At 41.9% G+C, this 14,825-nt stretch overlaps 1 protein-coding gene and 1 long non-coding RNA gene across 2 annotated transcripts in view; one reads left to right on the forward strand and one right to left on the reverse strand.

The window, feature by feature from the left end:
• CTSB (cathepsin B) overlaps positions 1 to 2,322 on the reverse strand; it is a 15,254-nt gene extending 12,932 nt beyond the window's left edge. The window contains exon 1 of the mRNA XM_072407359.1: positions 2,181 to 2,322. The gene's annotated coding sequence lies outside the window, so the exon portion shown is untranslated. The remainder of the gene's footprint in view (positions 1 to 2,180) is intronic.
• Positions 2,323 to 2,453: 131 nt separating this feature from the next.
• On the forward strand, positions 2,454 to 8,257 carry LOC140329965 (uncharacterized). Its single transcript, XR_011920532.1, has 2 exons — positions 2,454 to 2,864; positions 7,885 to 8,257. It is a non-coding gene; the product is annotated as an uncharacterized lncRNA (long non-coding RNA).
• Positions 8,258 to 14,825: the final 6,568 nt, after the last annotated feature.

A 14,825-nucleotide genomic window follows, 5' to 3' on the forward strand; every position in this document is an offset into this window, starting at 1 on the left:
AAAAAAGTGAATGTAAGCATTAAAAGCATTGTACAAAACATAACTGTCAGAGTGTTTTCTGGAGTTCTATAAACATCTGTTGTAGGCCTTTATTATGTCCTGCCAATTTCACATTCATTTTTCAGTAACCCATATTTCCTGTTTTTGTATTACGCAGAGATCTTCCACTCCATGTAAAGTTTTGTTATGTACAATGCATTATAAATTGAACTGCTGATTGGGCAGAGCCTTTTCCTTCCCCGTTGGGGGTTTATAATCTGCATTATATTTTTGTACAGCACTCTATTATATGTGGGCGTTTTATAAAAGTTATTATTGTATGTAGTAGCATATTATGTTGCTTGGTAAAGATTTGCAGTTCTTTGGTTTATTAAACAAGCCATAATAATGAGAACCATGTACTGATATACGGTGCTATATAACTGCGAGTAAATGTGCAGTACCCCATCTCTAAACTTTAAAATGGGGACACAAAAGCATTAACAGTACAGTGCTACATAATATGTTGGTGCTATATAAATACAGTTTATTAATAATAGTAATAATAATAATCAAGAGTTAAAACATCTGTTTTTATAGCAGTGCATACATTTCAGTCCTCACTTTAAAAAGGACAAAACCTCCGTATCAGGGTCACAGGTAACATACTCAAGTCTTTTATTGTTGCCCGGCTTCGGAGTAAATAGACCGATGTACTATGCCCAGACCAAGCCCCGGCAATGCCAAGGACAGGGGATAGAGAACACAACGCCATCCAATACGTTTCTAAGAAAAGCCATTTATTGCGCAATCTGGATTGTGGTTTCTATTGGGGATAGAAGCAATTGGCAGGAATGATTCTAATGCACACACGTGACACAGAAGTGAATCTGCTGGGTGAATGGTGCCATATGTAGGTGTTGCTAGATCAGTGCTATTTGTTCTTCTTGGTCAGTTTAAGTGACACCAATGATCTTTTTGTCTCAAATTATTATTCAGTATTTATATAGCGCTGACATATTACAAGTGCAGTACAAAGTCCAAAGTCATGTGACTATCTGTACCTGAAAGGGGCTCACAATTTAGTGTCCGTACCATAGCCATATTAATACAGTCTAAGGTCGATTTCGGGGAAAGCCAATTATCCTAACTGCATGTTTTTGGGATATGGGAGGAAACCTGAGTACTCAGAGGTAACCCATGCAAACACGGGGAAAACCTACAAACTCCATGCAAATAGGGTCCACGAGATTGAAACCTGGGACCCAGCGCTGCAAAGGCCTCTAAGCCACTGTAAAGATGACATTATACCCATTGGCGAGCAATGTAAAAAGAATTAACTGCCCCCCTGGTGGATCACTGCATACTTGGGAGGCTTCCTGTATGCCATGGCACCTGTGTTGCAGCAACATCTCCACCCCTCTTCCTTATCTCCTCTGCAGGGCAGCAGTCCTGCTGTAACCATCATAATGTAAACACAACAATCGTCCACCATGTGACTGACCCATGTGCAGGATTTATGGGGATCTGATGGGAACAGACTGATCTGTAATGACGTCATCAGACTGCATGTGACCACTAGGAGGAGGAGGGGGATTCCCAACCAGGAAGATCTGATAAAAGTGCAGCATTGGGGTGTAACATGAAATAAAACTGGTCCAATTGTGCAATTATAGGAATAATAAGAGACCGGTTACAGTAACCCCTAATTAATGTACAATGCTGCATATATGTTGGCACTATATATATCTCCTAATTATTAAAAATCTTCTGCAACTACAAGTCTCAGCATGCCTTGCATATCTACATTCCCAATATACAAACTACATGGATTCTATATCCAGCCATTCTTTTCTATAGCCAGCAAATATAACATCATCCACAATGGCTTCCTATGGACTACAAATCCCAGCATGCCCTGGAGGAGCCCCACAACAGCTGCATTGATATTAGAAACAAAATACAATTGTATCTCGAATGATTGGTGAACTACAATGTCCAGCTGGTGTATAGAGAGCTGGATTGGCTGTATAGAAGTCTCTGCTGAGATACTTTGTTACTTTGTATCCTCTGTGTGCAGGAAATACACAAACTGAATGTCATATCATACAGTGTTACACAATACAATACAATACTATGTAATACTATATAATACTATGTAATACAATACAGTGTTACACAATACAACACACAGCTCTCACCTGGGGTGCAACAGTCACTGTGGGGGGGCGGCAGGAAATACAGCTCAGGCTCCAGCAACTCTTTTATATAATGTGTTCCTGGCTCCGCCCACACCGCCTGACTCGTCACGTGACCTGTGATTGCACAGCCAGGCACGTTGTTTAAAGGGACAGAGCAAAGCAAACACACAGAAGACTGATCAGTGCAAAACATGGGGGAGGGGATTCTCAAAATACTCCCAACCCTTCCCCCTCCTCCGCCTTAAAGAGGAACTAAACTCAGAATTTTCACTTTACATAAAAGGCTGGACAACCCCTTTTATGTAAAATAGAAATGCTGTTTGTTTTTTTTGTTGTTTTAGAAAGGGTGGAGCACCGCCCCCTAATTCTCCATCGCCTAGGAGATCGCCAATGAATGGGAGCGCAGGGCCCCCCGGGATACCGGGAGGCTCTGGGGTGCTCCTTCTGCGTATGCCGGAGCACCTCGGGCAGAAGGAGCCTTTTTGTGAAAAGGGAAAAAAATTGTGAAATCGGCAAGTTTTTTTCCCCAACTTTGTCACCGGATCTCCCGCCTGTGTTGGGTTACGTAGGAAGAAGAGGCGAAGATGGCGGCATCGGCGCGCCGGCACAAATATGGATGCCAGGACGATGCGGGACCCATCGGGAGACACCTCGGGATGCTAGGACTGCCCTGCGGGATTGAAGGTAAGTGAATTTTTTTTTTTCGTTTTAGGGGACTTTTGAGTTGAGTTCCTCTTTAAGTCTCCTATAACCATTGCTGAGTGTGAATATTCCCCAAAGAGACTCAACTCATCATTCTAGAATTGTGCATGGAACTCGGGACATTAAACTTTTATTATTAATAATACACAGGATTTATATAGCACCAACATATAACGCAGCCCTGTACAATAAATACAGAAGTAAGAGCGACCAATGTAGAACTCTTCAGTATGTTGAAGCCATTGATCTCCCATGATGTGGAGATATATTTGGTGGTAACTCGGGAGACAGTGATCACTTACTTGGGTATGTACATACTAATATATGACCGCTTTAGGAGCAACATTGAATCGGACATTCATTTCCTGGTGAAGAATCACCAAGATTTAATAAAAGCTCCACAAGACTGGAGTAGATAGACAAACCTGGGTAAAAACACTTGCCAAATAGAAATTTTTATATAAATTAATTCCAGGTTAGCTAGATCACCCAGGTTCTCCCATCATAATCTGTCTTGTCCAGCGTTAATAAGTCAGGCCATTATATTTAGCTATTGCAGGAAAGAAGTGTCTGGTGGCTGCAAATCGTCAGCAATTGTCTGATATTAAACCTTTCACATGTGACTATAAAAAAATTGCTGCTTCAACTTTACACCCAATATCATGAGATAACCAGGGCCTGACCGAGCACTTTTTGGCGGGATCAGGTGACGGATCTCTCAGTATAAGGAACTGATAGGACAGATGGGAATCCTTCCTGAATCTCTGTAGTTCTGCTCACAATAACCTGGTGCCCGCTGTGTGTGCCCGCTGCCCTCCTCTCTGGCAAGATATAAAACTAAAGATACAACCTGCATTTCAACATTTCCTTGCAGACTTTAGGGGGGAATTGTATGCATTTTGGCCCCTATTCTAACATCACAAGAGCTGGAATGAGATTTCACAGCTGAATCTGCGGGGTGATGAAGGAGGAAGGTATTATTGCATGCTGAGGATGTATGGGGGGCACAATGATACCCCGACCACTAGGGGACACCGTAGGCAGATTACCTGTTATAAATTAGATACCAATAGCCAACCAAAGCATAGAAAATCTCTGTGGCTCCAAACCAGAATTAAAGAAAATGTGACTAAAGCTTCGTACATGTTGTATGATTGTTACCGGAGATAAGCAGTCATGCATTTCTCCAGAAAATCTGACATTCACAGCAGTTCTCAGGTGTTGTTCATCAATCCATGGTGAATTGATAAATGACTAATTAAGAATGACGTTTATGCATTGCCATGGAGGAGAGCACAGTGGGGTGCTCTTCTCGTTGCTGCTCGCTCATCCTCCACCCTACTCGCTCTGTGTGTGTACAGCGCTCATTTATCTGTCATTGGAAACAATCACAAAAGATCCTTTCCAGCAACAATCCTCTGATGTCTGTCTGACGCCGGCACAGGGCTCTATAGAATAGGTAACACAGGAACTAATATTTCTGTAGTCTATGAAAAGAACTGGGAGGGCTAGTTTGACATACAGTATATGGCACAAATATATAAAGCATGGAATGCAATCTACATTAATAATAATAAACAAGATTTATATAGCGCCAACATATTACGCATCGCTGTACATTAAATAGGGGTTGCAAATGACAGACAGACAGATACAGACAGTGACACAAAACGAGAGGACCCTGGCCAGAGGAGCTTACAATCTAGGAGGTGGGGGAAGTAACACACAAAAGGAGGTGGATAGGGATTGGTGGGTAAGTAGTGGCGGTTTCAAGAGACAGAAGAAGATGGGTAGGTGAGTGTGAAAAGATGGGTTTTGATTGTTCTTTTAAATGAGCAGAAAGTAGGAGCAAGACGAATATGATGAGGAAGACAATTCCAGAGAATTGGGGCAGCTCTAGAGAAGTCTTGTATTCGTGCGTGTGATGAGGTTATGAGTGAGGAAGTCATTAGTAGGTCATTGGTGGAGCCAAGAGAGCAACCAGGGGAGTATTTTTTTACCAGGTCAGAAAGGTAATTGGGGACAAGAACTGTGGAGGGATTTGAAGTCAAAGCACAGGAGCTTGAATATGATTTAATGAAACAATGACGGTCATTTAGAACAGAAGGACAGTGAATGTTTAAGAAACGTCAGATTTATGAAAATGCCTCCCAGATAACACAGGAGGTGTGCACAGGACAGCGTTATACTAAGATTATCAGCAGGTACATTTTGCTCATCCTTAGTACATTTTTGTTCAGGCAATGTAACATTCAGGTCCCCGAGTGGCCAATCACCAGGTCAGCACTGTCACCAGGGGTCAGGTGGGCATTCCGCTCAGGGTGTAATTGTTGGTGGTCTTAAATGGAGGAAAAAGTAAGCAAAGGCCCTTGGGGTGATTCTATTTTTGTCTGTTGTGCTCCTATGTTTTTATGTTACCCACATTTACTTATATAAACTTTTATGTTCTCAGCTATCATATGACAAGCACTCAGCAATACAATATTATGTAATATTACTCCCAGGATTTTACTAAGCATATTGTGTTTCTAAATGTCCTCTATCTGCCAAACATGGAAACATTTTTCTGATTCAAAAACTTTGTGTTAAAATGAGGCGTATTACAGGTGAAATCAGAATATTGAACCATTTTATACACAATGGCAATGTAAATCAATTTGATCAAGGTGTGTACAACAATTATTATGCAGTATTTATATAGCGCTAACATATTACGCAATGCTGTACAAAGTCCATAGTCATGTCACTAGCTGTACCTCAGAGGGGTCCACAATGTCCCCACCATAGTCATATGTCATTATCACAGTCTAAGGTCAATTTTGGGAGGAAACCAAGTAACCTAACTGCATGTTTTTGCAATGTGGGAGAAAACCGAAGTACCCGGAGGAAACCCACGCAAACACAGGGAGACAAACTCCATGCAGATAGTGTCCTGGCTGAGATTTGAACCCGGGACCCAGCGTGCTGACCATTATGATATTGATTCATATTACAGAGTTGTCTCTAGATTTGCACCTTCCCTTTTATAGAAAATTGAGAACAATGTCCTCAACAAGGCCACCACCCGTTTCCTTGGGCTTCCTGTTGATGTGACATCCTTTGTGTTATGGTGAATTCACCACCACTATATTTAGGTTGGCCCAGTTCTCTCCGTCCCCACCAGGCTGGTCCAAACATCATTGCTACGTTATTGGAGGCAAGGAAAGTATATTGGGACCTCTTATTAACAGATTGTTCTGATTCTTTTGCAGTCCTTATGGACTGGTTATGGAGGCCTAGGTATTGGTTCTGCAGGAACCCAAATAAAGAAATAGGTAGAGACTTCTTATAAAAGTAAATGGTGGCTGTGACCTGTGGGAGTAAAATCCTCTGATGGCCTTACCACCTTTCTGTCTTGGTAGATGTTGCAGAATGTTGCAAGAAAAGTGGCCAACAATGGGTTAGATACCACAAAGGGCATTATTCCCCTAAGGAAGTCCTTATCAGTCCTATGAAGGAGAAAACACATTTGGTTTGGTGACCTTAGGTTGATGACCACTTGTCTCACCATGGTTTGGGAGGACCCATCAAGTCCAGCAGAACCAATATCTAGGCCTTCATTAGAACATCCCTCGGATCTGTAAATACGAGGTCCCAATACATGTTCCTTGCCTCCAATAATGTAGCAAAAATTCTTGGACAAGCCCAGGTTCTTTAAACACCATTTTCATCTAAAGAAGGTTGAGGTTTGTGTTTAAATAGCCAAGAAGGAATCTCTAGCAAGTGGGTACCATTGCCTCATTGGCAGAATAATCATTGCGGACACCTAATCTCCTTAAGTCTTGAGAATTAAGGATGTGGGTGGAAACACTGAAACCTAATGGAAGTCCAATGTACTCATGGAGGACAAAAGCTGATGAACAAACCCTGCATTCTTTAGCCAAGTCAACAAGGGTCAATTTTCACCCCTTCCCCCAATGCTTTGTTTGGTCAGTGTCTACAATCACATTGTTGTCCCCAAGCAGTGATAAGGGGACACATGTGACTCTACCAACTAAAATCCAATGTTACTTGTAGTAAGTTTCTGGTGTTTGGAACATATTTGAAGGTGATAGGATCTTCCAATGGGAGTCCAATATGCCGTGAGAAACTTCGAGGAAAGTTGAACCCTCTAATTGTTCTATATTTTTATTTCAACGTGACTTAAAAACCATATGAAGTCCTACAAGTAGATAAAGAAACAAAGGTTATTATATTTGGTCATTATTAGGACTATCTGAGGACCTGAGAAAAAGTTGTTGATGCTCATAAAGCTGGTAAAAGGTTCTAAAGATTATGGATTCCACCAAACAACAGTCAGACAAATGGCATATAAATTGTAAAGGATTCACAAACTTTTGAGCAACACTTTATCCACCCTGAGGAACTGTCCCAAGAAGTAGAAATGGTGCAGCCTGGTGAAACGATTCTGCAACCCCAATCTTCCTGTTTGTTTCCTTTCTCTCCATATGATTGCTTGAATTTAAAAAAGAAAATCAAGGTAGACCTTTCTCTTTCTTATTATCGGTGTTTAACAGTCACAACTACAGAACTAAAATTCAAGGTCTGAGCTTTTATTAAATCATTTGCTGGACCAACCACTTCTCCAAATGTTATGGCCTCTCCAGTGACCTCAAGCCTCTTGATCGAGTTTTCTTTGAAGTAGAGGCTTGCACAAATCTTGTATTGCAATTACAAAATTACAAAATTGTATTTCTAGGGACTCTGGCTGCTTATCTTTGAAAATATTTACTTAAAGCAGTTTTAAAAGGAAGAGCCAATGCTCTACAGGTTCAGCATTTTCCCCTTTTTGCTTTCTCTGAGGACTGCTTATGCTGTACAGAACCATATGGTGACGAGAGAACGATGGACCCCTGTGTAGGGATCCTAAACTATGGTGATAGGATTGTGAGCAGATAAATAATGAGATCCTAAATGTGACTTTCTTTTTATTCATTAAATGTGACTTTCTTTTTATTAATAGGAAAACACAGTCATTCAGTCTTCTAATATTGTGATGAATAAAGTTCAGATCATGGTAATCTCCCCAACCTTTCCTGTAGGTTCAGTGCCTCTGATCCAAGGTGAGTTGGCCAGACTTTGTAAGGAGATAGAAAAATAAGTCACACAAGAAAAAGAGAAAGGCCACATGGAAATGAGAAATGGTCATAAGTTTAGAAAAAAATATGGATAGAAAAGCTGGAAGAACAAAAGGCAAGCAGGGTCACATGAAGGTGGATGACCTGGAAGAATGGAGGCAACAGAAACATCCAACTTGGACTGATGACCATCGACCTGGTGAGTGCCAACAATATTTTTTGAAGATTGATTGGAAAATTAAAAAAAATGATTAAAAATTAGAATGAAGATCGAAGGAGTATCTGACTTGATAAGGTGACATTATTATTGGGCAGACTGGAAGGTGAAGAGAAAAATGCCATCACCATAGATTTCCTGGAAGCCAAGTCATCACCTTGTCTTACTCCCCTAACAGCACATTGAACCTGAATTATTAAAGCTTTTCAGGACTGGAAAAGATAAGACTGTCATGGCAAAACTTGGGTGATCTGGCAAACCCATTTGCTCCTAGTTGGCAAAAATTTTCAATCCTGAACCGGATCCATTACAGGTTTTTTGGTCACTCATGAATATCTATCTTGGAGAACTTGAATAGCCCATTGTGTCAAAGTCAATATTACAGCTCCAGAATCTAAAAGTGCTCCTACCCAATGGGATTTACCCCTAATCCAAGAGCCTTCCCACCAGACCAAAGGCAAGTTAAGCTGGTAGCTTTGCCTTGAATCCAACACTGTTAAAAAGTCCTGGAGCAATGGCAGAAAAGAGGGTAGGTTCCCTCCACTCTTACTGACTAGTTAGGATGGTCCTGTTGGGTTAAGAAGCGGATGTGAAAGGGTAAAAACCCCAAATAAATGCAAAACTAATATAGTTAACCTTTACAAAAATAAAACCTGTTTCAGCAACTATTTGAAGTGTGTGTGAGTAGAGCGTAACGAGGAACTTCTCTTATTTGCTTCCTGTTTGGACTGCTAAGTTTACCATTGAAAGGATTTTGCTTTCTCTCTCAGATCTCCTAGATTGTAAGCTCTTTGGGCAGGGTCGTCTCATCTTGTGTCACTGTCTGTATTTGTCTGTCATTTGCGACCCCTATTTAATGTACAGCGCTGCGTAATATGTTGGCACTAGATAAATACTGTTTATGAATATTAATAATATATATATATATGTTAAGTGCTGAAAGTTCTTATTGAATATAGATTGCATGTTGGAATGTTAGAGCAATCCACAGTTCATATCTTGTGTTTCTGCACAACCCTGTGCATTGAAGATGAAATCAATGTGTGGGATTTACTGGTTTTCCAAGAGACAGTTAGGCGGAACCAACACCAAGTCTTTCAATTTCAGTGCACAAGGCATGCGGTGTCATACTACAGGAGGAAATTAGGAGCCGACTATATCTTTGTCAGTATTTTTCTGCACTTGCAGCAATGAACATGGGGAGATAATAATGTATGACAGATATATTGCAATGTTTTTTTTGCTTTGACATATTTCAAGCACCATTGTTCTAACCCCTGACAAAGTGCACGCTTACCATAAGTGTCAGGTATATAAGCCACTACAAAGCAGATTTCAGACAACAGTGCAGAGAGAAACTGCGATGTAATAGTAAAGGAAACCACAGCAACCAATCATATTTTCCTTTCATCATTTTTTAAAGATCATACGGATGTTGATTGGTTGCGGTAAGTTATATGTTGCTTTCTCGCCCTATATTAGCTTCATTATTCCATTAAGGCAAAATAATAAATTCAACCCTTCCTTACTCTGCTGTAAAATATTACATTCAGGAGTCTATTTATAAAGCAGAGAATATGACATTCACTAAAACATTCCTCCACTGGAGAATCAATTACTGCTATTGAAACACAACGGGTCTGATTTGTTAAAGCTCCCCAAGACTGGAGAACCTGGTTAATCCAGCAAAGCTGGAATCTATCATTCACTAATACCGGTCAAATCTTTTCAATCCTGGACCAAATTCACTCCAAGTTTGCTGGATTACCCAGGTTCAGCCATGATAGTCTATGTTCTCCAGTCTTAGAGAGCTAAATCAGGTCAAATGATACACAGAGCTAGCCGTACAGGACTTCCAAACACACAGAAAGGAGAAAAATTTTAAAACCAAACTTAGCCGTATCCTAGCACTCACCAGACAGGACAAGCACTTGTCAGCCAGCTCACGTAGTTACAGAGAAATATCTGATACTGACCAGGCAAAGCTCCACCAGACTCAAGCTGACTCCCCCAGGCTACAGAGAAATGTTTGTGAGCATGCCCAGTATGATGAAACCCTTCACCTGTTTGCTTAATTGCGGTCTGAGACAGGTGCACTCCTGGGATGGGTCTGAGGTTTTCAAAGGTATTTAATAAAAACCTGACTGACCCATAAAAACCCTGGACAGGACCTTTCAAGTTTTTCTAAAAGACATGGGGCCTGGTTTAGTTCTCCAAAACTCGAAAAGGTAGACCTTCATGTGAGAACCTGGGTGATCCAGCAAACCTGTAATGGATTTGGTCCAGGATCCAAAACATCCAGGTTTGCTGGATCACCCAGGCTCTCCTATGATTATCTCCAGTGCTTACTCGAGGTTCCTTGAACTGTGGCTCATTGACCTCATTTTTAATGATGCCTACCCTGTGCCTAAGCCAATGCCACTTGGCAGAGCCAACTGCAGGTCACTAATGATCTTTTAAGTTGTCTACAAGGGAGGCATAATAAACATAATTTTAAAGGTTCCTCAGGGGTAAAAAGTTTGGGACAGGCTGCTGTAGTATATAGGAAAGATGGAGAGAATGACTTTTGGATGGTAGGAGTCAATTTTGTGCCACCCGATCCCTGGAGCAATACAGTGCATTCACCCTTAATGCTGTTGCTATGTTGGACTTCTCCCTTAAAGTTGGAAAGATCGATGAGTACCATAAAAACTACCCAATGTAATGTTGGGAACTGTTCCTCCCATGAAGCTCTCCCTGAGGAGCTGTGCTGGTCATACAACCCTTCATTCTTAACATTTCATAGTCATAGCCCTAGTCTTCTGTAAAGTTGAATTGACCAAGGAGAATAGCATAGAGAAGAACCTGGTCCCCAAAGGAAGAAAGGAATAGAGAAGACAACACTAGATGAACAGTCGGAAGGGATCAATCAGTCCTGGTCTATATAGCTGATGGTGGTGGTTGGGATCGGCTGTAGAGAGGTAGCAGGGTGCCAGCTGAGTTGACCATGGAGAATGGGATGAAGAAGGACCTGTGGAAAGGAGAAGGCAATGTTAGATGAAGGTTGGAAGGGCTTGTTCCCTCCAGATCTATATGGCTGAGCTCTGCGGTATTTGGGATCAGCTGTAGAAAGGTGCCAGTTGAGTTGACCATGGAGAAGAACCTGGTTGAGGGTCTCAGAAAGAAGGAATGGAGGATACAAAGTTAGATGAACAATCGGAAGGGCTCATTCCATCACTCTCTTTACACCTGCACTGTGTGGTGGTTGGGATTGGCCGTAGAGAGGTGCCAGTGTGCCCGTTGAGTTGACCATAAAGCATGGCATGGAGTTGAGCCTGGTCGAGGCTCTCAGAAGGAAGGAATGGAGGAGGCAACGATAGATGAACAGTTGGAAGGGCTCGTTCTGTCCCTATTTATATGACTGAGCTCTATGGTGGTTTAGATTGGCTGTAGAAAGGGACCAGTATAAGTTGTCTGATGCTAGGGATCTTTTTATGGGAAACCTATGGCTGCACCATTCCATTGGAGTTGTGGCACCATGGACGTTGAGTGTTCCAGTCATGAAGAACCGCAAGTAACTTGCTCAAACTGCATAAAAGAGAACCCCAGAAATCTGTCACCATGCTTCCCAGGAACTTATTTTTTCGAATGACAGCTGTGCTGGGATTAGGGGCTCATCCCCACCCCCTGCCCTAATTGTCCTGCTATATGAGCTAAGAGGAATTAGTTCTAATATGGGAGAAGGGTGTGAAGGCTGTCATCCCCCTTAGCCCCAGGTCATGGTGACCGCTCTTACCAGGAGAAGGAGTCATTTTAATTATATAATAATATTTGTGGTACCAGACACCACTGTTAGACAACACAACCAGGTCCTTAACTTTCACCCAGCACAAGAACCCACCTCCAGCCTGCTGGTTGGACAATAAGGGCAAGGAGTAGCAGCCCACTGATAAGGTCATCACTCTGCTCTTCTTTCTGTGACTGTGGATGTAGCTAATCCCGATTGGTCTAACTCTCTGCTAGTGTGAGCACTGCTGTACAGGAAATACAAAAAGACCCATACAAGTACTCACACTTTGGTTGCACACATGTAATGGTTTCTGATGAATAGATAATTGCACAGAGTTCACCTTTAATTTCCAACCATTACTGGTGACTAAACCACTTCAGCAGGGCGAGCGATGGACGTCAGCACCTGGAATTCCTGCTCTACCACCATCCACTTCACTCCAATCCAGGAATGGGACAAACGTAAAACGTCAGAAATATTTGTGTCACCGATAAGAGAAGGAGAGACCATTCATGTCACTGAGAAATGTAGTGACGACTTGGAAAAGGTGAACCCTTACTTGGAGAGATTTCAAGCACTGTGTGTTATTAACAGTTGCCATTATTTCTGTAATAACATACAGATTGCTGCACATCTGGACTGATTCATGAATGCTTATAATGAGGGATGTGCCTGAGCAATGTGTACCTCCTTGTAATCTCCACTAGCGGGACTGTGTGACAACACATGAATGCCATTGGAACACAGTTGTCATTCTGTAACAGGAAGTGGCTGTGCCTTGAAAGATCATTATTTTTTACATTGTATTGAAAACAACTTTTCCAATATAAGATAAGCCTATGTAAGATTTTCATAATTGGTTTTAAATTTAATTTAAAGGGATAGGCCACTTCTGTTGACTCCATTATCTTCCTCCTCTACAACTCCTCCGTTTCCCATTGGTCTGTCCCTAAACAAGTGTACCCACACATCTTTGTGTCTTTTTCTGTAATAGTCTTTTTCTATTAATTCCATTCTTTCATACATATAAAATGAAATTTGTACAAGCAGATGTCATTACTGACATCCAAATGCTGTTGACCTGGCAGTCTCTGCTTTTGGGTCAGCAACTCAGAACAAGCATGCATCAAGCAATATCAGAGCGAAAGTGTTAAAGTCTCTGGATGAACATGGCAGCAACATGAAAAGCTTCCAATAGCCACGTCCATACCTCCTTTTACCAAAAACATTTTTTGAGCTCACCTCATTAACCCAAAGTTCTTGAGCAAATATAAGACACCAGCCACATAAATGGTTCATGGCTTGAGTCAGCTGACTCATTGACTTGTATTGTGAGAAGGAGCAGTAAAGTGAGATCGTTGTGTAGTGCTGCAAAGCAGGAAGCAGAGACCGCCTATGTAATGAGCAGAGAAAATAATGTCAGGCTTTATCATATGATAACACACATTGCAAATGTTATTCTCATTGATATGTTTATTCACAATGCCACAGAAAAAAAAACAGAACACTGAACATTCTGTTAGCATTGGAAAGGCTGATGGGAAGATAGAAGTCAGACAGGATGTACCATACGCGCTGTAAAATCCTTGAGACACCATCATGGTCCTCAACTGCTTATTGGATGATAGCAAGGGGTGTCATTAGAAGGTGCATAATGCACAGGGGCCCAAGCCAGGTCTACACAGGGGCCCACTTATGACTATGTCTGCCACTGCTGGACAGCTTATAGTGAGGGGGGCAAGGGGAACAAAATCCCTCTACTGAACCGGTGCAATCCACAACAGATCCTTCTTATACCAGAATACATTTGTACCGCTTGTAAATCTCCAGAAAATCCCCCAAATTTCCTTACTTTAAGGTAGGGGCGGAGTTATGCAAATGACCTTGATTCCTCAGCCAGGTGCACATTCAGGTACATAGTGCAGGTAGAATCTAATATCATCATTGCTCCCCCGAGCCCTGCACTAGGTGACAAGCCAGAAACACTTGTATTCATCTATCTGCTGTCTATACATTGAGCCACCATTTCTTTGTTTGAGCTGCCTGCCCACCAATATGCAGGACAACATACAGGAGACTCAGCGAGCCAAGACAATAAAATCTTAATATAACCAATACGGAGGCAGATACTGGGCCTGGATGCCTTGATAGGTAAAGTGGACCCCCCCATCATTATTATTGCACATGAGGAATTTGGTTGAGCAGAACAATACATTGTTAGTCATCCAGAGCAGAGATTTGTCTCCCATTAAGGGTGAAGAGCACTTCAGTGATCACTGAGTCACAAGATAAGTGTACAAAAGAAAGAAAAATAGGAATTTAGAATCAAGCTGCTCTGCTAGCAACAAATCATTATTTTGCTAATCCAGCAACTGTCCTATTGGAGAGAAGAGAAGAGAGGAGACTCTGCCCCTCCACCTCCTGCTCCTATACCTAGCTCTGGGCTTTTTTCGGGGTGGGTTAATCTAGCCTTTGTATTAATGCTGATACCATCCCTTACTGTGTTTTCACCTGGAGGAGTTTGATTGGCAGAGCCACACCCCATCCTCCTGGAAGCTGGGGATCACAATCTGGCGGGTCTTTTGTTCATGTGTTCTCAATCTTCTTTGGTGTCTCCTCCGACCAGTGCCCTATTTTCCTTTGTGGACAAAGAAATGACCCAACCACATGTGCAAAGTAAGATCAGACATTGGGCATTAGCTTGTGTGACGGCCCTTACGGACAAAATGCCAAATCACACGCAGGGCACAAGTTGGGGTCCAGAAGAGACACCAAAGAAGGTGAGGCAATGTGGACCAAAGCAGCGGGGTGTGAGATTGGCATAGATAACATGAGATTCA

Source organism: Pyxicephalus adspersus, chromosome 4 (genome assembly GCF_032062135.1).
Source record: "Pyxicephalus adspersus chromosome 4, UCB_Pads_2.0, whole genome shotgun sequence".
NCBI classification, from domain to species: domain Eukaryota; kingdom Metazoa; phylum Chordata; class Amphibia; order Anura; family Pyxicephalidae; genus Pyxicephalus; species Pyxicephalus adspersus.